At 41.2% G+C, this 27,369-nt stretch overlaps 1 protein-coding gene and 1 non-coding gene across 8 annotated transcripts in view; one reads left to right on the top strand and one right to left on the bottom strand.

Moving 5' to 3' along the window:
- LOC105482130 (pleckstrin and Sec7 domain containing 3) overlaps positions 1–27,369 on the bottom strand; it is a 710,412-nt gene that overhangs the window by 429,250 nt on the left and 253,793 nt on the right. The window lies entirely within an intron of this gene.
- Positions 22,095–22,248, top strand: LOC112426716 (small nucleolar RNA SNORA62/SNORA6 family). The gene has a single exon (XR_003018123.2). It is a non-coding gene; the product is annotated as a small nucleolar RNA SNORA62/SNORA6 family (small nucleolar RNA).

Here is a 27,369-nt window from a genome sequence, read left to right as displayed (position 1 = left end):
AAAACCTTCAGTGGGTCCTCAGCCTACAAAATAAAGTTTACACTCCAGCTCTGCACATCTGATTCCAGTCTCCTATTCCAGCTTTCTCTCTCATTGCTCACAACACTAAGCAACAGTGCTCACCTCCTTGGTGTTCATGTCCTCAGTATTTAATGCCTTATGACTCCACCTAACTTGCCTTTCTACCCACTGTCGCATCCAACTAAGAGAACTGGGAATCAAGACATCACCTTTCTTACTGACAGAAACTGACTAGAGAAAATGGCTAAAGATTAGTGACAAGAATTAGTTAAGCTTCCCCAGCCAGTGACTGGCACAGCTAGACAACCTCAGGCCACCCCAGCAAGGCCAGGTCTGTTAATACAAGGCAGAAAAGGCTGTAGTACAGAAACAATTCCAAACAGAGAGGCCCTGCAGGTGCTGAGCTGAGGATCTCCTTCTTACAAATTCACCAATCAGATAAGCCACTCTTCCCACTGTGGTCCCTCAGGCTGGAAACATGAGGCCAGGGAAATGTAGGCTCCTTCACTAATATTCAATCCTTGTTTTCAAAGCACAGTACAAGTCCCACTCCAAACTGAAAAATCATTCCATCCCCAGCAAAATTACACATTATCGATTCCTTGGAATTCCTATGGAACCGAATGCCTGGGCACTTTTTGATTCAACATCTACAATAATGTCTCGTATACTGATAGCAGTTTCTCTATCAAGATAAAACCGAGTCCTTGTCTAGCTCTCTGAATTTTCATCATTTAGATGCATGCTCGGAACAAAGATGATGCTCAACTATATTAATTTTGAAAAATTATGAATGTCAGAATACAGAGTGTGGTCTTTAATAGCTGAGAAGGAATCTTAATAAAGAGAATGCATAATCAAAGAAGTGTCTTCTAAAGGTTAGTAATCAATGGCATGTCTGATTAGAATACAAGACACAGACACAAGACAAGAGAAACAGCAATAAAGAAAACTAGTTATTTAGATGTGATTTAGAAAAGGGTTCTCAATATCAGAGTAATAAAGCAGAAATCATAAAGTAATGGAACAACAAAAAACTGAATAGAAACACATCAAGAAAAGAAATGAGGAAATGCATAAATGTACTAAAGGGTCACAAAAGATCACCAGCTGACAGTAAACTGCTGCTTAGTGACATTGCTCACACAACAGGGCTGTTAGAGATGGGAAGTAGTAAGTCATTTTTATACCTTCCATGTATAACCAACAGATCCCAATTAGATCCTAACTGAAAAGAATAACAAAGACAATTTAAAGAGCTGGAAATGAGGCTTCTGGAAGGAGGAAAACAGCAATTTATTTATTTCTTTATTTAATTCTGAGGGGTACTCATACTCTTAAGACAGGCTGGGCACGGTGGCTCATATCTGTAATCCCAGCACTTTAAGAGGCCAAGGGGGCAGATCACTCGAGCCCAGGAGTTTGAGATCAGCCTGGGCAACACGGTAAAACCCCGTCTCTACAAAACAATACAAAAACGAGGCTGGTGTGGCAGTGAGCACCTGTAGTCCCGGCTACACAGGAGGCTGAGCTGGGAGGATCTACAAGAACCCAGGGAGGTCGATGCTGCAGTGGCCGTGAGTAACACAGTCACTGCCCTCCAGCCTGGGTGACAGAGTGAGACCCTGTCTCCAAAAACAAAACAAAACAAAAAAAAGACTAGTGATGAAAGCAAAAGGTACAATTAGTTTACTACTCCACTGAAAACCAGAGACATTGAGTAACAGAAATTTTAGCTACATCTGAAGAACTCTCTAAGCAGAATCATTGTTAATGAAGTGATGGTGGAAACAATACTCTTTTACTTTGACAACTCAGTACTTAGGAGTCCACAGTTACAAACATAATGACACAGCAATATAGTACACAGAGAAGGTTACAAGCTAAGCTACTTAAGACAAGGAGGACAAAAAAAACAACAACAACAGAAGAGCCATAAAAAATAAATATATGCAGGCTGGGCGCGGTTGCTCACGCCTATAATCCCAGCACTTTGGGAGGCTGAGGTGGGTGGATCGCCTAAGGTCAGGAGTTCAAGACCAGCCTGGCCAACATGGTGAAACCCCATCTCTACTAAAAAATACAAAAATTAGCTGAGCATGGTGGCACATGCTTGTAATCCCAGCTACTCAGGAGGCTGAGGCAGGTAGAATTGCTTGAACCCAGGAGGCAGAGGTTGCAATGAGCGGAGATCACACTACTGCACTCTAGCATGGGCGACAGAGCGAGACTCTGTAATAAATAAACAAACAAACAAACAAATAAATAAATAAATGCAGAAGGTATTTGTAGATATAAATATTCCTCTAAAGAGGTATTTAAAATTACCATAAAGATATTTTATTTGTCCTGAGTCAAGAACATGATAAATCAGATATACTGCCTAACAAAACTATTCCTAAATCCTGGTCAACAGAGTACGTGCTTCCTTCACTACACAGCACTCACTCCCTCCAGCCCATAAAGGACATCAGTAATCGATGGCTTGCTTTCCTGCAAAAACTATGTAAAATCTATGACATTGACTTTCACTTTGCAAAAATTTTATATTTAAAAATAATGAATCCCAGCACTTTGGGAGACCAAGGCATGCAGATCACTTGAGGTCAAGGGTTTGTCACCAGCCTGGCAAACATGGTAAAACTCCATCTCTACTAAAAATACAAAAATTAGCAGGGCATGGTGGCAGGCACCTGCAATCCCAGCTACTTGGGAAACTGAGGCAGGAGAATCTCTTGAATCTGGGAGGCGGAGGTTGCAGTGAGCCGAGATGGTGCCACTGCACTCCGGCATGGGTGACAAGAGCGAGACTCCATCTCCAAAAAAAAAAAAAGAAAGAAAAGAAGATAGGTTCATTGCAATTCTTAAAATCTTGTCGTAGACCAAAGTTAAGAAAAGGAAAATAATTGATGAAATAAATTTAATAGCTTGTTGTAAATACCACGAATTGCCTTTAAAAATTTCTTCAACATTAAAAAACTTAGAAATCTTTGGCTTGCATTAAAGTTGGGGAATATATGACCACATACACACACAGCAAAAGGTATTTTTGGTGGGAGGAGGTGGTAATACTTTGGGGAAAAAATGGCAAACTATATTGCTAATGTATCTCCAGTAAAATGTCTTTTTTTACAAGGTAAAAAGATCAGTCTTAGGTTGACAAGGGGCTTGGAGTTATTCCATTTCATTATCAAGCTCTAATTCTCTCCACAGCATCCTGCCCAGAAGTTTAAATACCTCCTCCCACTGTGAAGAATTAAGTCTGCCTGGAGAGCTTTTGTTGTTTTAATTTTTTTTTTTTTCTCAAAAAAAAGTCATGCATGACTATATACTATGAGACAGGCACCGGGCTAAGAACTTTATCTCACCACATTAATCTTCACAACCATTCTAGGTTCTCTTGTCACTCCTATCTTGCAGATAAGGAGACACACAAAGGTTAAAGGTCACACTGGGCCATTGGTGGAACCAAGATATGCCATGGTCCTTGGCAGAGTTCTTTCAACCTACCCACCATATGTATTAGTCCGCTTTCACACTGCTGATAAAGACATACCTGAGACTGGGGAGAAAAAAAGGTCTAATTGGACTTAAAAGTTCCACATGGCTAGGGAGGCCTCAGAATCATGGTGGGAGGCGAAAGGCACTTCTTACATGGCAGCAGCAAGAGAAAACAGGAAGATGCAAAAGTGGAAACCCCTGATAAAACCATCAGGTCTCGTGAGATTTATTCACTACCATGAGAACAGTATAGGGGAAACGCCCCCACGATTCAACAGTCTCCCACTGGTCCCTCCCACAACACATGGGAATTATGGGCATACAATTCAAGATGAGATTTGGGTGGGGACACCGGGCCAAACCATGTCACCATATGTATTTCCATTTACTACAAACCACAGAATTTGACCTCCTGAATTTCTGTTTCTAAACTAAAAATTTCCTTCAAAACTTTTCTCGTGCAAATACCAGAGCCTCTGAGGTTTCTGTGGACTATGGATTCCCACTCAAGAATCTTAGCATTTTTTTCTTTTTTTCTTATTTTATCCATACCCGGCTTGCCAACTAAAATGCAAAGCATCAATAAGACAAATCCAATTTTCTTTTTTTTTTTTTTTTTTTTTTGAGGCGGAGTCTGGCTCTCTTGCCTAGGCTGGAGTGCAGTGGCCAGATCTCAGCTCACTGCAAGCTCCGCCTCCTGGGTTCACGCCATTCTCCTGCCTCAGCCTCCCGAGTACCTGGGACTACAGGCGCCCGCCACCTCGCCCAGCTAGTTTTTTATATTTTTTAGTAGAGATGGGGTTTCACTGTGTTAGCCAGGATGGTCTCGATCTCCTGACCTCGTGATCCGCCCGTCTCGGCCTCCCAAAGTGCTGCGATTACAGGCTTGAGCCACCGCGCCCGGCCCCAATTTTCTTTTCTTGAAACGATTCAGAGGGGTAAGCAGAGACCATCACAATGTTTAAAAATTAGAACCACTGACTAGTTCCTTACATTTGTCTTGTGCAAGAATTTCTGCTATATAACACTAACTGGGAGAAAATAAGAAATGGGGGCAGAGAATGAATGGCCAACTGCCATGTTTCAGGTATAAACAGTTTATTAATAGGACTCCAAATTTAATGAAATAGCAATATTTTAAGACCTTGTTCATAGTTAAAATGCAGACACCACATTATCGAAATACAAAGCAAAGATGTCATTGAAAAGAGTGAGAGGGATAATACTTGCCCCAGGAGATCAGGTGGGTCACTCACCCTATGTATTCTATGCTTATCTTGCTTATCTGTTGTCTCTCTGTGAATGACAGTGTTTGTTTCAGGTAAATTAGCCTCAGTAGGCTGGCTTTCTTCATGAAGAGAAGAAATAATGTAAATCTTAGTAAGAAGACAGCACACACATGCATAGTTTCTGCATGTACTTGCCTATATTTACAGGCAAAATACCTCAATTAAAGTAAGAGTTATAAGAAATATCACTCTCTAAATCTAATTAATAATTCGGTTTTTTGTTTGTTTGTTTTTGAGAGTGTTGCTCTGTAACCAAGCCTAGAGTACAATGGTGTGATCATGGCTCAGTGCAGCCTGGAGTTCCCAGACTCATGTGATCCTCCCACCTCACCCATCCCAGTAGCTGGGACTACATGTGCCACCATGACTGGCTAATTGTTTCAACTTTTTTGTGTAGAGGTGGGGTCTCACTACGTTGCCCAAACCGGTCTCAAACTCCTGGGCTTGAGTGATCCTCCCACCTAGGCCTCCCAAAGTGCTGGGATTACAGGTGTGAGCTACCTTGCCTGGCCATTCATAACTCGTGTTACACAAAACTAATAACCTTAATGACTCTTTTTGCACAAAACTAATGCTTTACTCCTTAAAACCTTGAGCACTTATTTTTTGACTTCAAAGATGGCATTGCTTCAGAACCAATTCACAAGACAGGCAATGATTATCTCCTTAAAGTGTGACCTCACGAACAACCAGCTACTCTTGACTTCTTTATGGAGAGGGCTTCCGTGATCTCCAAAGGTGCTGGAATGTCCTGAGTGGTTCTGAACCGCCTAATTTTCCCCAGAGAGGCACAAAAGACTCCTGTGTCTACCACTGCTCTCAACTCACTCAAAGCCAGTGGCCTCCATTGTACATCCAAGCCACTCTTTTACTTATTCTGAAACTCAAAGAAAGTACATTATAAACAAGGTGACATAGATTTGTTCACCGGGCTATATTTCAGAAACTACAATTATTTGTGTTGCTTTCAGGTCAGACTTTTTGCTTTTACAGCTCTAAAATGTTATTTGTTTAAATCCCAGCCCTAAAATATTTAATACAAACTATTAAAACATCATTTGCAATACCAACTTATTCTTCATTGAATCTCAGCTCATAAAAAGGTTCATTCATATTAAAAAGCTATTTTTAAATGCGGCTAACTCATTGCTTAGAATACGCTAACAATTAAGCATTATACTTCACTGGATTTTTTACAGTTTAAAATTCTATTTCTCCCATCTCATTTCCTCCCCCACCAATTCTGCCATCCCGAATATCAACATTATTTTAAACTTTGCTGTTTTCTATGACAATAACCTCATTCACTGGTCACTCAGAAATAATGTCCTTCTGAAGATTCTGGCAACTGACTTTCATACTCAGTTATACAAGTCAGGTTTTGGCTACCTAAAGATGTATGAGCACATCATGCCAAGGCCCAACAGAAGTTTCTCCAGCTGAAATCAAGGGGAGATCTACCTATGGGGAGCAGGTTGTGCCCTTCAGGAACCAGCGTCCCCATTGTTGAGTCATTCACAGGCTGTGCTGGTAAGGCCTTGTTGTCTCATCCCATTAATCGGCGTAGCGGGGGTGACAGTCACAGCAAGCATCTCACACACTAGTGCGAAAGCACACATGCCCGGTTGCCAAGATGACCGTTTACTACTCAAGTAGAGCACAAGGTTTAAACAATGCTCTCAAAAATTACAGCCTAGAGTTATTGAAAACGCTGAGTCCCCACAGATAGACTCGAAGCTGCAAAATCCAGTCATTGGTGTACCTAAAAAGTGTCCAATTCAACAAGCTGTAGGTCAAGCTTGCAAGATTCTGGAGATGGATGGCAAGCGAAAACATGTGAAGCCAACAGGCCCACTCTTCATTTTGACACGTGGATATTTTCGATCTGAAGCTTAATACAGAGCTGTAATGCGAAAAGCAACACATGAACAAAATAAATGGACACGTAAGAGCAGAGTAAATGCCAGGCTTGAATTAAGCTCCTGGTAATATAACACCTGGGGTTTTTCATGCCCATTTCCTCCTGCAAGTTTAAGGCACATTACTAAAATGATCTCATTAATCCTCACAACACCTGATGAGGGGAGTAGGCAACAAATATTTTAATCTCCCATATAAGATGGAGAAAGAAAATCACCAATGTGCTGTATAACTTTTCCCAGGATTACAGCTGGCACTCAGGGAAACAGTCGACTTGGATCTCAGTAAAGAGTTGACTACACCAGGCTATTTTAAAGAAAATGCTGCTCACTAAGATGGGTTTCTTAATTAGGCAGCTGTATACCACATACATTCCAGGTGGATTGCCATTCCGCTTCTCACAGAGTTTTCACACCTGTACTAGACAGTCAAAGACAGTCATTTTTAAGGCCAGGTGCAGTAGCTCAGGCCTGTAATCGCAGCCCTTTGGGAGGCCAAGGCGGGTGAATCATTTGAGGTCAGGAGTGCGAGACCAGCCTGGTCAACATAGTGAAACCCCCATCTCTACTAAACATACAAAAATAAGCTGGGTGTAGTGGTGCACACCTGTAATCCCAGCTACTCGCAAGGCTGAGGTAGGAGAATTGCTTGAACCTGGGAGGTGGACATTGCAGTGAGCTGAGATTGCACCACTGCACTCCAGCCTAGGCAAGAGACAGAGAGACTCTGTCTCTAAAAAAAAAAAAAAACCACACACACACACAAATAGAGTCGTTTTAAAAAATACTTCCCTAGACCTGCAGCCAGTTACGCCCTACAACTGTAAGGTTATGCCCTCCAACTTCTCAAACGGGACTCCTCAGATCCCCAAGGTTACAAACCAGTGTGCCCCAGGAGGGCACAACATTTCCGGACCAACGGGCACATCATCTTGGGGCTCACTTTGAACAGATGGTCATTTAAAATCTGATTTTGATATTCAAATATGTTTTTTAAATGAAATGCAAAATTGTCATGACATTTTCAAATTAGTCTTAAAATAAACGATACCCTAAAGCATGCTGCTTTAGGACACACCCACAAGCAGAGCTGAGGTAGGAGAAGAAGGATGTTAGCTGCACTTTGCTATTAGGTGTAGTTCAGGGAAAACATGTCCAAAAACAGAACACAGCCACTTAAGAGGAAAAACAATTCCAATGTGCTTGCCTGGTCCAAACCATTTCAGGCAGACGGGAACACATCTTCCCATTAAAGCTTTTACCTGGCTTTCTTTTCACGTGGGCTGTAAGACCTATCAGTGTGGAATCCCACTTAGGATTTTCTTTTTTCTTTTTTTTTTGAGACAGAGTTTCACTCTTGTTGCCTAGGCTGGAGTGCAATGGCACGATCTCGGCTCACGGCAACCTCTACCTCCCAGGTTCAAGTGATTCTCCAGCTTCAGCCTCCCAAATAGCTGAGATTACAGGCATGCACCACCATGCTCAGCTAATTTTGTGTTTTTAGTAGAGACGGGGTTTCTCCATGTTGGTCAGGCTGGTCTCAAACTCCCAACCTCAGGTGATCTGCTCCCAAAGTGCTGGGATTACAGGCATGAGCCACCACACCCGGCCAGGATTTTCCATAAAAGAATCTTAAGATTACTAGTAGTAAAATGCTTTTTGCATATTAAACCCTGACAACATCAAAGCTACCTATTGACTCACTTAAGTATGTTTAGAAAGCCCAGCAGATACCAGATTTGCCCTGCTAAAGGCCTTTATGAGCTGCTCCACAAAACATCTTAGCACCTTTGACAATCAGGGCAGGGTTCTCCTTACTATTTCAACCAGAAAATTAGAAAATGGAGGAAAGGCAAATGACTTCAGATGTTGGTAGGAGGAATTCCTTTATATTTACTCAAAATATCCACTAGCTGCCAAAAGAGTCACATGATAAAGTTGGAAACCAGAAATGGAGACGTGTAGGAGGTACCCAGGGGTTACCAGGAAAATCAGCTGATGGCAGATACAGGCTTCTCCCAACAAGGACTTTTTCCAAATGCTCAGAATTAGAATTAGGTATTGAGGGCCCATTCACATATTCCTGGGAGCTGCGAGAATTTTTTCCAATATCCAAGTTCCACAAAAGCCTAGCAAAAGATCTAAACCTAAACCACCGAAACCAAACTGAGTAACTGCTTTGAGGAACTCAATGAGCACTCTGACCACGGGAGACATTCATTTCAAGCTCCTCAGGGTGGCTCCAGATTTATAAATGGAAATTTATGTCCACATTTCTATAGTTCTAAAACTAGGCCTCATAAAACTTAGAAACTAGGCCTCATATAGAAAAAATTAACACCAGGTGGCTCTGGATAGGGACCACCCTGCCTCGATAGGGACCCACCCTGATAGGGTCCCACCCTGCCAATTCCGGGAAACAACCTCATGGGGTCCCACCCTGCCAATTCCAGGGGTCCCACCCTGCCTCGAAGTTCCCGGAATCAACAACTCCAGGAAAAAACCTCATAAGGTCCTGCTCTAACCAATTAGCATAAGACACCTTGCTCAGGCCATAGCTAGACCCAATCATTTTGCGCCTTAAGCTTTGTTTGAATTTCGCGCCATAAGCTGTATTTGAACTTGTGTTTGCCTATATAAACAGCCTGTAACAAGCAGTCGGGGTCCCAGGGCCAACTTAGAGCTTGGGACCCTAGCGCGCTAGTAATAAATAACTCTCTGCTGTGAATCTCGTGTCGGTGATCCTTCGCGGCGACCCCTGCCCAGGAGGGAATCGACAGTTCGGTTCCAACAGTTCCTGAAATTGCCAGAGAAGGAAATTCTGCACACGCACACACAACTGTGCACCACTTCAGGGCAGCCACTGGCCTCAATCAAGAACACCTTATGTTTCTACCCAGTAACTGAGATTCTCCAACTCAGAAAACCTCCCAGCAAGTCCAATTCTGACTCATCAGGATTCTCTGACACTGAGGCAAAGTTTACAAGGAGACCATAAACTTTACAAGAGGACTTTAAACTTTATTTGAAAAGCAGAATGTGTATATCTAAATCAATTGTCCTCGTTCAAATGGTCACCTTAGAAAACCACACACGTTATTTCCAGGAATCCTGAGCAAATCATTTGGAATTCCTATTCTGAAAGAACCTTCGAAACCAGTTTTCACATCACATGATGCAAGCTTCTTTATAGACATCTCATGACTAAAGAAAAACTATTTCCCAGCTTGCTGTCACCTAGCTTGCAGAGCACACTTTAAAATGTTGTGGCCTGGGCTGGGCACAGTGGCTCACACCTGCAATCTCAGCACTTTGGGAGACCGAGGCAGGTGGATCACAAAGTCAGGAGTTTGAGACCAGTCTGACCTATCAGGGAAAACCCCACCCCCGATATTTAATGTGGGTTATTTTCTATTTCCCTAAGCATCTCGGCTGGTTTAAGAAATAAAGGGAAAGAGTACGAGAGAAATTTTAAAGGTGGGTGTCCGGGGGAGACATCACATGTCAGCAGGTTCTGTGATGCTCCCCCGAGCCGTAAAACCAGCAAGTTTTTATTAGCGATTTTCAAAAGGGGAGGAGTACACGAATAGGGTGTGGGCCACAGAGATCACATGCTTCACAAGGTAATAAAATACCACAAAGCAAGTGGAGGCAGGGCGAGATCACAGGACCACAGGATGGGGCGAAATTAAAATTGCTAATGAAGTTTCAGGAATGCATTGTCATTGATAACATCTTATCAGGAAATAGGGTTTGAGAGCAGACAACCTGTCTGACCAAAATTTATTAGGCGGGAAATTCCTCGTCCTAACAAGCCTGGGAGCACTACAGGAGACAGGGGCTTATTTCATCTCTTAGGCTTCGACCATAAAAGATGGCCGCCTCCAAGGGGGCCATTCATAGACCTACCCTCAGGGTGCATTCTCTTTCTCAGGGATGTTCCTTGCTGAGAAAAAGAATTCAGGGATATTTCTCTCATTTGCTTTTGAAAGAAGAGAAATATGGCTCTGTTCCATCCGGCTCACCGGCAGTCAGAGTCCAAGGCTGCTCAAGGCTATCTCCCTTGTTCCCTGAAAATTGCTGTTATCCTCTTCTTTTTTCAAGGTGGCCAGATTTCATATTATTCAAACACATATGGTCTACAAACAATTTGTGCAGTTAACACAATCATCACAGGGTCCTGAGGTAACATATATCCTCCTCAGCTTATGAAGAACATGGGATTAAGAGATTAAAGACAGGCATAGGAAATCACAAGGGTATTGATTGGGGAAGTGATAAGTGTCCATGAAATCTTCACAATTTATGTTCAGAGACTGCAGTAAAGACAGGCGTAAGAAACTATAAAAGTATTAATTTGGGGAACTAATAAATGTCCATGAAATCTTCACAATTTATGTTCTTCTGCCGCGGCTTCAGCCGGTCCCTCCGTTCGGGGTCCCTGACTTCCCACAACACTGACAACAAGGTAAAACCCCATCTCTACTAAAAATACAAAAAATTAGCTGGGTGTGGTAGCGCGCCTGTAACCCCAGCTACTCAGGAGGCTGAGGCAGGAGAATCGCTTGAACCCGGGAGGTGGAGGTTGCCGTGAGCCAAGATCACGCCACTGCACTCCTGGGCAACAGAGCAAGATTCTGTCTCCAAAAAAAAAAAAAAAAAAATCCACCCACAAAAATTTAAAGGCCCAACACCATTGGGGTTATGTTTTTAAAATGCAGCGGGGGATATGAAGACAATTCCAAAGAAAAAAGATTCAGAGCATGTGTTGAGTTACTGCAACATCACAGAAATAAGTATATAGCCTTCCAAAGTGTCTACTATTAAAAGGAAAATATTCTTTTAAATCTTTAAATTACAGCATAAAATATATTAACTTAATAAACATTTCTTGAGGGGAAGGAAGTAATATTCAGCAATGCCTTCCAGAATGGCTTACCTTACTGGAATCTACTTTAATAACAGCAGTAAAGTGCAAAGCAGTCACATCATAACCGTACATTCTCTTAAAAACCCCTCTCCCACAAATATTCATTGACTGTTAAAGTGTCCTACAAAGCACATTGTCTTAATTCAATCCTGAAAATAAGACATCTAAATTTCGATGCAACAGCAGCCAGCAATAAAATGACTATAATATTAACTTAACGTTCAATTGCATAGAAATCCACAGTACACTATAAATTTGTGGTAATAACCAGAAAATTTCTGGGTAACAGGGAACTCTGTAATGATAGACAATGTATGCATGTTTTAGTTCTTGTTAAAAAAATTACGTTACACCAACAGCTTTTTATTAGTGGCCATTTCTAAGAGAAGTTACTATACCTTATTTGTTTAGCAAAATAATTTAAGACCACATTAATGAAATGCCCTTGATCTTTTGAATGTTCATCTTTAGGTAAATTCAGTATTCAAATTATTACATGGGATCTCTCATAACTATTAGTCCTGGCTATCATACTCCACAGACCTGAATTCCTGTAACCATACCTGTAAGTTAAAGTAAACCCAAGGATCGTTCAAAGCCCAAAAATTCTAGCCACGAGGAGCAAATATTCAGGGGCAAATGATGATTCCATCATTATGGGTCTGTAGACACAATATATACATGGTCTCCATAAAAATATTTTTTAAAAAATCTCCCCAGAAGGGATTTTTTAAAACAGTGCCCAAAATACCTATAGCTTTAAGAATCTTTAAAGTTTATGTATATTCCTTCTTGCACAGTAAAATTAATAAACACTAGCTAGTATTTTGAAGAAAGAAATAAATGCTAGGTAAAAGGAAAAACAAGAAAGGACCTCATTTCCCCCAATGTATCTAATCCCTGGCAAACCAACATTCCTTATTTTCTTTTATTTGCAATTTGATGAATACCCTAAAGGTCTGGAAAAACTTCAGGATTTCTAATTAGACTGTAATTTTTCTACCAGACAATCAGACATAGTTTCACCTTTATACAACTTCCCATGTCCTAAATGCCAACATCCTGGCATGCTCCCCATCCATCGTCCTTCTCTTAACAGCACCTGTTTTGAAAAATCGAAAACATTTAATCTTTCCTAGAATAGTCCATTGAAAATCAATCAGTTAAAGATAAGAGGCCTGGATGCGGTGGCTCATGCCTATAATCCCAGCACTTTGGGAGGCCGAGGTGGGAGGAACATATGAGATCAGGAGCTTGAGACCAGCCTGACCAACATAGTGAAACCTTGTCTCTACCAAAAATACAAAAATTATCTGGGTATGGTGGTGTGCACCTGTAGTCCCAACTACTCGGGAGGCTGAGACAGGAGAATCACTTGAACCCAGGAGGCGGACATTACAGTGAGCCGAGATCACGCCACTGCACTCCAGCCTAGGCAACAGAGCGAGACTCTGTCTCAAAAAAAAAAAAAAAAAGACAAAAAAATTCCTAACTGCCACATAAATAGCAATTATCCACGCCAGGGAGTGCATTCCTTAATGAGACCATGCAGACCTCACATGTGCTTAGGCAGGAATGAATAAACCCCAGAGTCCTAGGCCACGAGTTGAAAACAGTCAAACAAGGACCTTCCTATGTAGATGACAAGTTAAAAACAAAACGGACTCAAGTTAGTTTAGGTAGAAAAGGTGTGTGCTTACTGGTAAGGTTTGGTGAAGCTCCCTGTCTCTGGGAGGGCCAGACACCCAGGCTCAAGCGGGAGCAAGTAGGGCAAAGCTCAGCCAAGGTCCTGCCATACCACAGGCTGCCCGAGCCACTGTGGCCACCACGGCCTCCCCTCAGTGGACAATCCCCTCCCGTGGACCTGGGCTCTGGACCCTGAACACTGTCATCAGGACAATGCCCCATCAACTGGCCTAGCTGGCTCCAAGAGTCTTCACAAACAGAAGCACTCTCCTGAGAAAATACCAGAATGGGTGGGGTTGACTGTGCTCAGATCACATGCCCAATCTGATGGCCAGAGGAGGGGGAGGGAGGCTGAAGCCCCCTGGCTTCAGCACAAGGAGGTTGAGTCCCAAGCCTCACATCTGCCTTTGAGTCCCTCAAAGAGGAAGGGGACCTGGCACAGAAAAAGGTAATTCTGCCACGGAGGGATGTGGAAGACAGGATTCGGAGAGTCCCTTCCAGTTCTAAAATTCTATAACGAGACCAGGCGCAGTGGCTCACACCTGTAATCTCAACATTTTGGCAGGCCAAGGCAGGTGGATCACTTAAGGTCAGGAGTTCGAGACCAGCCTGGCCAACACAGTGGAACTCCGTCTCTACTAAAAATATAAAAAATAGCTGGGCATGGTGGTGGGTGCCTGTAATTCCAGCTACTCAGGAGGCTGACGTAGGAGAATCGCTTGAGCCCAGCAGGTGGAGGTTGCAGTGAGCCGAGATCACACCACCGCATGCCAGCCTAGGCGACAGAGTAAGACTCTGTCACAAAAAAATAAAAATAAATAAAATACTATAAAGAGTTCAGATGAAAATTTAATGCCTATCATCCTAAACAGAAAAGAAAGGTATTAATCTTACTAATTCAAATAATAAGGAATGAATAGCCTATTTCCTCAATCTGTTTTCACAGAGTATGATCTGATGAAAGCTATTTATTAAAACAAACCAAATAGAATGTCTCTCTGTCAATTAGGCTCCTACTTTATTTATGTAATTCTAGATCCATTTGTCTAATTTTGGCTTGTGAAAAGAAAATGGAATTGATTTTCCGCAACGATACTAAACACAACGCTGTTATAATGTTCAGAGCAGATAACAGGAGGGGAGCAGGGAGTCTATAAGAGACTGCCAGGTGCAGGAATAACAAACATACAGATGTGATCAAAGAGCAGCAGTTATCACAGGGTCAAGATTTTGACTCAACATTCCTCTGAACATAACTCAGCTAATTCATTCAAACATTTGAAAGAATCCAACCCCGGAACAAGTTTCACAACAAAACAGTACCTCTACCAATGGAGGCAGCCACTGCTAGGAAGAGAGCAATGGGCTGAACGTGTTCCCCCCAAATTCATACATGAAAATCCTAATCCCAGTATGATGGTATCTGGAGGTAGGGTCTCTGTAAGGTAATTAGGTCATAAGGGTGGAGCCCTCATGAATGGGATCAGTGCCTTCATAAGAATAGGCCAGAAAACTAGGTAGCTCTGTTTACACCATGTAAGGACACATGTAAACCAGAAAGAGGACACTCACCAAGGATCCTAATCTCCAACTTCCAGCCTCCAGGACTGTGAGACATAAGCGTTTGTTGTTTAAGCCACCGTGTGTATGATAATTTGCTACAGCAGCTCGAACGAAGACACACAGCATGGAAAGCATCACTGGGCAAGTGGGTAGGCTGGCTGGGCCACCCTTCTAAGGTCCTGTCCAACTAGATTTCCAAAAACATGATTTTCTAGAGTCTGAAACAAATAAAAGCTGAAATTAACAAGATAAAACTTTGAATTTAGACAAAAATCATAGACTCAATATAGGATAAAGTGGACCTGAGTCCTGGGGGTTTATTAAATGGACTACCTCACACAATCTGTGATTCCACTGTAAGGGCAGTGTCCAACACCCAAACTGCTCAGACCGCCTGGCAGCTCTGAATTCATCTCTGGGTTTCCCATTTTAAAAAGAACACTGACATGTTAAAGTATTGAGACAAGGGGGACCATGATGCAGAGGCATCTGAAAACCCCCTCAAGATGGGGATGATGACATAAGAAAAGAAAAGGATCTAGATTTGTCTGATAAGGCTGCCATAACAAGACAGTAGACTGAGTGGAATAAGCAACAGACATTTTCCCCAAAGCTCTAAAGGCTGGAAGTCCAAGAGCATGGTGCCATCTGGGTTGGTTTCTGGCGGCGGCCCTCTTACTGGCTTGGACCTTCTTGCTCTTGTCCTCTGACGGTCTTTCCTGTGTGTATACACTCTGGTGTCTCTTCCTGTTCTTGGAAGAACACCAGTCCTACTGGATTAGGGCCCACCCTTATGACCCCATTTAACCTTAACTACCTCCTCGAAGGCCCTACCACCAAATATAGTCAGCACACTATGGGTTAGGACTTGAACACGTAAATTTTAGGGAGACACAAGTCAGTTCATAACAGGACTCAATCCTAAATGTATGAAAGGCGGCATCTGAAAAGGACACCCATTTGATCTTTATTGCTCTAGATGGCAGAATTAAACATGAAGTGGGAGTGCTAGAGTTGGACTAGATGAAGTTTAAGCTTCTTTCATTCTGCTGGTATTATTAAACTATAGAATATAAGTTACTAAGGACTTACTATGAACCAAACTCTGTGCTGATCAAATCTTTCTGTCCTGAGGTAGATACTACTATTATGACCATTTATTGTTCTTTACAAACAGAGGCTTGCTCTTGCATAGTGTCACATTGCTGTTAGGTGGCAGAAGGACAGGATCCCAGACCATCAAACTCCAAAGCCACTCGATCTAGCTTTTCACCATTGAGTAGCCTACAACACAAACGAGGAAACAACTCCATTTACCAACAGAAAATCACACAGAAGAAAACTAAAATACTAACAACCATATTACCACCATTGTTTATTTTTCTATGTACCAGTTGTTTCCATAGATTGTCAGAGCTAATCTTCACTTCAAGCCAAGGTAGGCATTATTATGCCCATGTTACAGATAAAGAAAAAGGCTCAAAAAGCCTTCCTCAAACTCAGACTGCGACTAAAAACATGTGGGGAACAGGATTCAAACCAACCTCTGAGTTATTTCAAATGCAAAACTTTTATGTCAATTACAATCCACTCCAACTAGCCTCTGACTTGGCTCAGGCCCTGGGATCTGACAGATTTCAAAATCCTCTGAAGCTGACCACATTTCCCAGGGAGGGCCACATAGAATCCAAACACTGCCTTTAAGAGAGAAAAAGATGCAAGGAGAGCAAATCCTACGAAATGAAATCAGGCTTTCCACTACCAAGTCCTGTGGCCATTCGGCAAGAACTTATGGAGCCCCGCTACACGCTAGTCCCAGGGAACACACACAGCAACGTGCATAAGGAAACCCCACTCCCCTGGGCCCTACATTCTAGTGGAGGGAGACTGAAGGAACCAACCTCCAATATAACACATCAAGTCAAAAAAAATAAAAATAAAATAACAGAGAGTGAAGGGGCAGAGGAACAGGGATGGAGGGTTGAGTGCTCTTTCAGAATCAATGATCAGGGTGGGCCTGGGTTTAAACTGCTGTGAAGGAGCACAGAAGACCCCCTAGCTATACATCCAGCAGGTCCTGCAGTCTTGACTACAGCCTGGTACTTCCTTGCTTTTCACTGGAGGAAAGCGTGGACTGCAGTGCTAATTACAAACAGGTCAAAGGGAAAGAAAAATACAAAATCTTTTTCCTTGACCAGAAGGGAAGCAGTTACCATGTACTGTTGCCATGGCACTGGAGAAATAGAAAAAGCAACATTCTAAGTACCAGAATATGAAGAGAAACGTAACAGTGAGGAGAGGACAAGAGGCGGGCAGAGGTTTCACGCCCTGCAGTGCTGAGGCCTGCTGGGTGGCAGGCGGGAAGCAAAAGCTTTTCAAAAGGGACAAGGGTTGGAAGGGTGGGGAAGAGGAAAAGCTCAGAGCCATTGAGGAAAAGGTCTCTGCCTAGCCCCCCGTTTTCTACATCCCTAATATATCAGGGTACTTAATAAAATAGTTGCAGAAAAATCAAAATAAAAGAACATCAAGTTTCTGAAATGCACAGAATATTTCTAGATAAACATTTTCTGAAATTTTCTTTTTTCTTTTTTTTTTTTTTTTTTTTTTGCCAATATGTACCATAGGCTTCAACCAGCTAACTTACTACTAATGTGATTATGTATGGCTCAGGAGTAGAAGGCTATACTTGGCAGCATGGAAGGAATATGCTAAAAGTCAGGCAGAAGAGGGTTTTTAGCCAATTTCTGCCATTTACAACTATGGAACTATAGATAAGTCACTTGGCTTACCCAAGTCCCTTATTCTTTATCTATAACATTAAAATAGAAAGAGTAAAAGAGATAACAAGTATAAAGGTTGCCTTATGATAGTAAATTAATAAACATTCATGCCTTTCCTCAGACAGTTCCAGTATCTTTTGCTCTAACACAATCAGTGTTGGGAAGATTCATTCCACTGTTAGATAACTGATTGGATAAAATTTTAAAAATTGCACATATAGTCAAAATCCTTCTTCAGGCATGAACAGGCAATTCACAAAGGAAGAAATACTAACTGCAAATAAACATATGGAAAATGTCTCAATCTTAACTCATAATCAAAAAAATATACATTGGCCAAGACTTTTTAAAATAATATTATGCAATATCATTGGTTATTGAGAAACAGGCACCCTGTCATACCCTGATGGTCAACGTACTTTTATCATTCTTCTAGAGAGACAGAAAATATGAGTCAATGCCTTAAAAATGTATATTCCCTTCCATCCACCATTTACACTTCTAAGAAATTTCCTAAGAAAATAATAAGTGGATGTTCTTGACAGCAACAGAACGAAAAACTGGAAGGAACAAAATTCCCACCATGCACATAAACTATAATATCGCCATAAAATGTAAACTATAGTCATTAAAATGGTTATAGACATAGCAATGCATATGAGAATTCAAAATCTAATTTCTTTATTTTACAGAGAGCTCATAAAAATCGTTAAAAATAAAACTATCCAATAAAACCATGAACAAAGACAGTTTACAAAAAAAGAACTACAAATGCCCATAAATTACAAATTACATTGAAATATTATTTTTCACCAATTAAAAACTGTAGCATCTGTGATACACAGGACTATAAAGGTATAGAGACACAGGCAATTTCACACCGTTGTGGTAGGAGAATATGTGGACATTACTAATGTTTACCAATACCAGGGCCTCCTCCATCTCTGATCCCCTTGAAGCTGGGCATATGTAAATAGGAGTAATCAAGACCACGAGCTCCAAAAGGGTTCAAATCACAGATTTCACTTACTACATGACACAAGAACTGTTTAACCTCGTTATGTCTTAACGTCTTCAAACGTAAAACAGGGATAATAACAGTATCTACCTCATAGGGATATTTTGACAATTAAATTCAACCATAGCGCATGGCACATAGTATTACTAATAATAATAGAAATCACTGATCGTACTATGCAGCAGGCACTGTTCTATGCATTTACACAGAGTAGCTGATTTTATCACTCAATAAACAGTACCATTAGTATAAGAATATTGCCGCATTGCTTGTAATTGCAAATACCTGAAAACAATCAAATTGTCCATCAGTAGTGAAGGGGACAGTTAAACCAAAGTATATGAAGGACGTCTATGTGGCTGTTATGGAGAATGAAGTAGTTCAATACATGCTGATAGAGAAAGATTTCTTTTTTTTTTTTTTGAGACGGAGTCTCGCTCTGTCACCCGAGCTGGAGTGCAGTGGCCGGATCTCAGCTCACTGCAAGCTCCGCCTCCCGGGTTTACGCCATTCTCCTGCCTCAGCCTCCCGAGTAGCTGGGACTACAGGCGCCCGCCACCTCGCCCGGCTAGTTTTTTGTATTTTTTAGTAGAGACGGGGTTTCACCGTGTTAGCCAGGATGGTCTCGATCTCCTGACCTCGTGATCCGCCCGTCTCGGCCTCCCAAAGTGCTGGGATTACAGGCTTGAGCCACCGTGCCCGGCCGAGAAAGATTTCTTAAAAAATAGAGATCGACTATTGTTTGACTTTGTTTTTAAAGTCTAACCGTATGTGTGTGGTTAAGAAAAGGTGGGTAGATCACTTGAGGTCAGGAGTTCGAGACCAGGCTGGCCAACACGGTGAGACCCCATTTCTACTAAAAATACAAAAATTAGCTGGGTGTGGTGGTACACACCTGTAATCCCAGGTAGTCAGGAGGCTGAGGCAGGAGACTCGCTTGAACTCGGAAGGCAGAGGTTGCAGTGAGCCTAGACTATACTGTACTCTAGCCTGGGCAACAGAACAACACCCCGTCTCAAAAAAAAAAAAAAAAAAAAAAAGAAAAGAAAAAGGGTTCTTGAGCCAGACTATCTGAGCTCATTTCCTACTAGCTGTATGGCTTTGGGAATTGTCTTAAACACTTAGCCTCAGTATCCTCATCTGTAAAACAGGATTAATAATAGCAACTACTTCTGATGACTTTTGTGGGAGTTAAAGGATCTTATAAATAAAACAGTCCCCGGCATATAGTCAGCAACCAAATAATGTTACTTGCTTTATTACTAATCACTTTAACATGTCACATGGATTGAGAGATAATAGGCCTTTTTACTTTATACGTACCTGTATTTAAAAAGATAGAGAGATTTGTCTTTTGAAAATACAAAATTGTATTTACTGATATGAGAGATGTATAGAACGTGTCATATGAGAAATGTTGGTACAAAATCATATATACAGCCCAAAGTCATTTTTATTAAAATATATTTAATGTTATGTAAATAAGTGTACATTAAAAATTTACACATGCACCACCAAAATGTTACCAGTGGTCTCTCTGGCAGATGGATTATAAATTATTCATATTTTTTTCTTTTTACTTATCCCTATTTTCTGATTTTCCTAAAATCAACACATATTACTCATGCAGTAAGATTTTAACTGTCGCAATTTATTTCCAACCATAGAAGCTACAAAGGAAGAGGTTAAACTGAGAGGCTTCCAATGATGTAACCAGAGATGGACTTTTGAGCAAAAACAAGTAAACAATACATGATTTACTGAGAACTCGTACGTTCGATATCATGATGCTAGCAAGGAAAACAGCAATTGATCATCGGTGCCTAAGACTGCCATTCTCCATTGGGCCAGGCTCCCACCTGACTTCAGGGAGAGATTTCAAAGCCAGAATCTGGCCCCAGGTAAATGCAATAGGAGCCAAAGCAGGTAACTCGGGTCAGAGCTGAAGTTTGCTGAAGTCCAGAGGGCACTGCCTGCAAGGCTAAAAGCAACACTGCACATCCACACGCTGGGTTTCAACACTTTTTCTGACAGCAGCAAATCCATAACGGACTCTGAGTGAACTGGGAAAGAATAACTAAAACATTCAAAATACTTTCAGAAAATCAGTTTGCATTATGACTTCTCTTACAATGTCCAGCTCTGAGTAAGCAACAAAGGTCATAGGATTTTGTTCAGATTTGCAAATAGAAAGAGAAATGTGAGGTTATGCTCAGAAAGTCCTTGTGCTAAGATTCAAAAAATCTGAAAATGAACAAAGTTTAAAATATGCACATTTCAATTTGCCCCTTCTCTCCTTAACATCTCGCCATAACCTGAGACAGCTACGTGTATGGTTGGACTGGATTAGAGGCAACAAGAACAGACACAGTAACCTCACAATGGGGTTTACAGCACAGGAATGAGGAGGAGCCAGTGGCAGGTATAGAATGTTCCCACACCCCAACCACTGCCAGGCTCCGCAGCTCACTTATGCACCAGACGCTGCCCCAGAGCACTGCTTTATTGGTACCACTTCTGAGAAGCAGCAAAGCAGACATACTTCTTTCTTTATCATCTTCTTTCCCAATCCCTCTCAATGACAATGACTCATTCTCTCTTTCAACCTCTCTCCCTTCCTCCACCTACCCTCTACCCTCATGGCTATCCCCTTATCACTACACTAAAGCCAGCAAGAGGCCACAACCACAGAAGAGCTTCCAGGCAGCAGCAAAGAAGCTCAGTCTCAAAGAAAGCCAGACAGGAGTCCAAATGCCTGCGTTCCTTCCAGAGTTCGCTATACGACCTCAGTAAAATCCCTTCACCACTGGGGGCTTATTTTCTCATGTGGGGGACAAATGGGTAAGGAGAGATTTCTGAGGTCTTTTGCCTGCTTTAAAATCCTGTGATTTCACAATAACTGAATGCAGTCACTAAACGTGAAACCACCAGCACACTGGGGGGCGGCCAGCACATAGCCATCTTTGTTGTATTTTTCACTGTGTGCTTCCAAAATATCTACTGCAAAGAAGTATATCCAACTAGACCCTGGGCCCATGTTTTAAAGTTTATACACTGTAATTAAAAGCAGAATGACTTGCTTTTACTTTGGATTATGTAATTTCTTTCTATTCATAATAAGCAGCTCTTACAGGACGCCAAGTGAGTTTTCTCTTAGGCAGCACTTTCTTACTCAACCAGAGAACTGTTGGCATTTGGATTAATAGAATCAATAGCATCTTTCATTCCAAAAACAGAAACTGCTGTTTTGATATGGTCTGCCCAGCAGTTCTTCCAAGGAAAATATTTTTATTATTTTACTACTAATATCTCATTACAGCTTCTATATGAGTGAAGCATTTATTTTTATGCTAAATAAATCATGCTCTTTAAAATTAAAAAAGAATATATTCTTCTTGTTAGAGCTTGGAGCTGAAGCCACTGACTGGCCAATGAACTCACAAGTGTAGACAGGGTGCTACGCAAGGGACAAATTATTCACTAACACCACAAGAGTCTCTGACCCAATGAATGGAGTTTAATAGAAATTCTTGCTACAACTAAAAGAAAGATGTGGAAACAAACCTCCAAATCGCTGAAACGTAGAACAGTATCCCTCTACAGAAATCAGCTTTCATCTTGACAGAATTAAGTAAGAATCACTCACTATACACTGATCTATGTTGTAGTAGATATGAGGAAAACTCAAAGGTATAACAGGTTCTCTGTCCTGCAAAGAGTTTACAATCTCATATGGAAATCAAATGTACACACATGATAAATGCTACTTAAAGGGCTACCGCCTGCCGAACACTATGGAAGAAGGCACGAGGGATGTGAGTGACACTGCACCTCTGCCAAAAAGTTCCTCACAAGCTGCTGGGAAAGCCAGACCTGAGTAACCCAGACACTGCTAACCTCCCAGGACCACCTCCGTTGCACTCATAGTGGGAAACCCGGTGGCTTTCCTGAGAATGTGGTGGCTTCCAGGGTAGACAGACAGGGAAGGAGATGGAGGTAGCTTATCTTATGGCCACCTCTTGTCATTTCTCATTTCCTGGAGGTATTCCCTCTCTGTCAGGTGAAAGGGGCACCTAGTTGGATTAGTTGGTTGGATGGCTGGTTGGGTTAGTTGATTGGTTGGTTGGGTTTTATCAGTCTGACAATCTTTATCTTTTAATTGGTACATTTTAGAACATACACATCTAATATAATTACAAATACATTAGGGTTTACATCTACCATCTTATTTGTGCTATTCACCTCCTCTATTTTGTCTTTCTCTCCTTTCTTGCCTCCTTTTGATTGAGTCTTGTTTTTATTTTTCCCTCTCTCCCTCCACACACACACAAGTTTAGATGCTATACACTCTGCTTTAAGGCTTTTATTATCCTAGAAATTTACAATAAATATATCCAACTGATCAAAGTGCAAAGTTAATCCGTTATTTAACCCTACTGCCTGATCTTAGAACACTTTAATACTATTTACACCCTTCACCATCCCCACTCCTAATTCAGAACACTGAGTGCTTCAGCCACAGTAAACCTCTTTCAGTTCTCTGAACTCTTTTCACATCCTCTGATCACTGGTCTTTGCACTTAGCTACTCCCTCTAACTGGAATACCACCCTCTTCTCCTCACACCCCCTTCCCAACCTGGCTAAATCTTTTACACCTCTCAGGTCCTAGTTTCAGAGAGTTCTTTGCACCCTGGCTCCCCTGTCCCTGCCCCCTCCCCAGTGAGTTTCCCTTTGTCATGCCTGTCTTCCCTCCTAGACATTAAGCTACAACAGTCAGTGAGTGTTGGGCACAGAGGCTGTAACACATCAGGGTCCACCTGGATACTGCTAGCCCTCAGCACCACATAATGGATACTCAATAAATATTTGTTGAATGAAGAGATGAACGAAACATAGTGGTTTCAAGACATATAGAAATCAGGAAAGAAGCAAGGAAAGCCACAGGTCACCCCCCCGCCACCCCCCCAAAAAAAAGGTCCACTTTATTGAAGCAGAAAGACTCCTACGGTGATTTAAACAATGCAGGCTCCAGTGCCACACCAAATGAACTTAAGTCTAGATTCTATCACTTACTAGTGGGTGACCTTGGACAAGGTACTTAACGTCCCTGTGTCTTTGGAAAATAGAGATAACCATAAAACAAACTCATCAGGTTATAACAACCTGAGGAATAAGTAAGCTAGCACTTGGAAAGTATTCAGAATACTTCCTGTTAAGATTCCATATATACAGGCATACTCTGGAGACTGTGTGGGTTCAATTCCAGAGCACAACAATAAAGCGAATATCACAATAAAGCAAACATCACAACAAAGTGAATCACTCCAGTGATTCACAGTGAATATAAAAGTTGTTGACACTATACTGCAGTCTATTAACTGTGGAAGAGCATTATATCTAAAAAGAAAACAATGTCAATGTACACATCTTGATTTAAAAAATACTTTGTTGCTAAAAAAAAATACTGACAATCATCTGAGGCTTCAGTAAGTTGTAATCTCTGTGCTGATGAAGGGACTTGCCTCGATACCGATGGCTGCTGACTGTTCAGGGTAGTAGCTGCTGAAGCCTGGGGTGGCTGTGGCAATTTAAAAAATAAGACACAAATGAAGTTTGTCACATCAACGGTCTCTTAAGACAAAAGATTTCTCTGTAGCATACAATGTTGTTTGACAGCATTTTACCCACAGTAGAGCTTCTTTCACATCTGCAGTCAGTCTTCTCAAACCCCACCACTACTTTATCAACTAAGTTTACGGAATATTCTAAATCCTTTGTTGTCATCTGAACAATGTTCACAGCATCTTCACCAGGAGTAAATCCCATCTCAAGAAACCACTTTCTTTGTTCATTCATAAGAAGCTATTCCTCATCCACTAATGTTTCATCATGAAATTGTAGTAATTCAGTCGTATCATCAGGCTCCATTTCTAATTCTAGTTCTCTTGCTATTTCTATCAAATCTGTAGCTGCTTTCTCCACTGCAGTCTTGAACTCACCCCTAAAGTCATCCATGAGGGTTGGAATCAACTTCTTCCAAACTCCTATTCGTGTTAGTATTTTGACATCCTCCCATGAATTACAAATATTCTTAATGGCATCTAGAATGGTGAATTCTTTTCAGAAGGCTTTCAATTGACTTCGCCCACATCCATTGGAGAAATTACTATCTATAGCAGCTACAGACTTATGAAATATATTTCTTAAATAATAAGACTTAAAGTCAAAATGACTCCTTGATCCACTGGCTGCAGAATGGATGCTGTGTTAACAGGCATGAAAACAACATCCATCTCCTTGTAGATTTCCATCAGCTCTCTTGGGTGACTAGGTGCATTGCTGAAAAGCAGGGATACTTTGAAATATTCTTCTAAGCAGTAGGCCTCAAGTTGGCTTAAAATATTCAGTAAACCATGCTGCTAATAGACGTACTGTCATCCAGGCTTGGTAGTTACATTTATAGAGCACAAGTAGAGTAGATCTAGCATAATTCTGAAGGGCCCTAGGATTTCTAGAATGGTAAATGAGCAATGGCTTCAACTTCAAGTCACCAGCTGCATTAGCCCCTAACAAGAGTCAACCTGTCTGTTGAAGCTTTGAAGCCAGGCATTGACTTCTCTGTAGCTATGTAAGTTCTAGACGGCATCTTCTCCCAATAGAAGGCTGTTCTGTCTACATTGAAACTCTCATTCATCAATGGTCTTAGCTAGATCTTCTGAATAACTTGATGCAGCTTCTACATCAGCAAATGCTGCTTCACCTTTATGTTATAAAGATGGCCTCCTTCCTTAAACCTTGTAAACCTTATGAACCGATGTCTGCTAGCTTCCAACTTTCCTTCTGCAGCTTTCTTACCTGTACCTCTCTCGGCCTTCACAGAATTGGAGGCTTGCTCTGGATTAGGTTTTGTTTAAAGTGAATGTTGTAGCGATTTGTTCTTCCATTCAGATGGCTCAAGTTTGCTTCATATCAGCAATAAGGCTTCTGCTTTCTTGTCATTCACATATTCACTGAAGTAGCACTTTGAATTTCCTTCAAGAACTTTTCCTTTACATTCACAACTTGGCTAACTGTTGGTGCAAGAGACCTAGCTTTTCGCCTGGCTTCAACATGCCCTTCTCACTAAGCTTAATCATTTCTTTGATTTCAAGTGAAAAACATGCAACTGTTCCTTCCACTTGAACACTTAGAGGCCATTATAGAGTTATGAATTGGATTAATTTCACATTGTTGTGTCTCAGGGAATAGCGGGACAGGGGAAGGACCAGTCATGGAGCAGTCAAAACATACGATGTTTATTAAGTTCTCCATCTTACATGGACACAGTTCTTGAGGTCCCAAACCAATTACAAGAGTAACATCAAAAATCACTGACTGGCCAGGTACAGTGGCTCATGCCTGTAATCCTACCATTTTGGGAGACTGAGGCAAGAGGACTGCTTGAGTCCAGGAGTTGGAGACCAGCCAGAGCAACATAGCCAGATGCTGTCGCTACCCAGGAGGCTGAGACAGGAGGTTCACGTGAGCCCAGGAGTTCAAGGTTGCAGTGAAATATGATTGTGCTACCATACTCCAGCCTGGGCCACAGAGCAAGACACTATCTCATTATTAAAAAAAAAAAAAATCACTGATCACAGATCATAATAATAGATATAATAATAATAATGAGAAAATTTAAAATATTGCAAGAATTACAAAAAGGTGACAGAGAGTCATAAAGTGAGCACAGTGGAAAAATGATGCTGAAAGACTTGATCAACACAGAGGTGTCACAAACCTTCAATTAAAATAATAATAATTATAATATCTGCAAAGCACAATAAAACAAGCTATGCCTATATGTTTACAATAGAGCTGACTCTCTAGTTGTTAAAACACATGACTGAACTACACAACTCTCAACAGATCCTTACTTAAAGCCCAGGTATTCATGCATTAAAATGATCCTCACATAATGTCTTTACATTATGGTACAAATTTATAGCCCATGAAGACATCACTGCATTAAAATATTTGAAAACAATCAACCAGAATTATTTTAAAAACTTAAACAGGATTAAGTGCATGCATTAAAAATATCAAAAAAATGGGGTAGTAACACATTTTTTTAAAGAATGCTCTCAAAACATGTTATCAAAGAAACCATTTGAGCATTGGAAAAAACAAACTTTCAGTTTTTAAAACGAGGCCATAATATAATTTTGTGAATTTTGTAGGCTTACCAAATTGTATTTTAATTCCTTAATTGTGGCTATAAAAAGTGTTGAGGTTTTTTAATTTTTCATGTTATTTGAAAATATTATCCAAATAATAAAATTAAATATTCATTATTATCTCATAAGATAGACAAAAAAGATCACACTCCTATCAACCTGACCGTGGGGTAGTACTGCCAAGCCCCAGTGCACAAGGCAAAGACCTTGGAGGCCGTGAAGGCAGCCAACACTTCCAAGTTTGCCCTCATAGATCCACCAACTTAACCAGCTCAATGTCACCAGGAAACAGTCCTAACCCCGACCCATCACCCTTCGCTTTTTTTTTTCTTCTTCTTCTTCTTGCTTTTTTTGAGACAGAGTCTCACTCTGTTGCCCAGGCTGGAGTATGGTAGTACCATCTTGGCTCACTGCAACCTCTGCCCTCCAGGTTCAAGTGATTCTCATG

Source organism: Macaca nemestrina, chromosome 8 (assembly GCF_043159975.1).
Source record: "Macaca nemestrina isolate mMacNem1 chromosome 8, mMacNem.hap1, whole genome shotgun sequence".
In the NCBI taxonomy this organism is placed as follows: Eukaryota; Metazoa; Chordata; class Mammalia; order Primates; family Cercopithecidae; genus Macaca; species Macaca nemestrina.
Note: the sequence above shows the minus strand (reverse complement) of the source record. Positions and strands in the feature narration are given on the sequence as shown.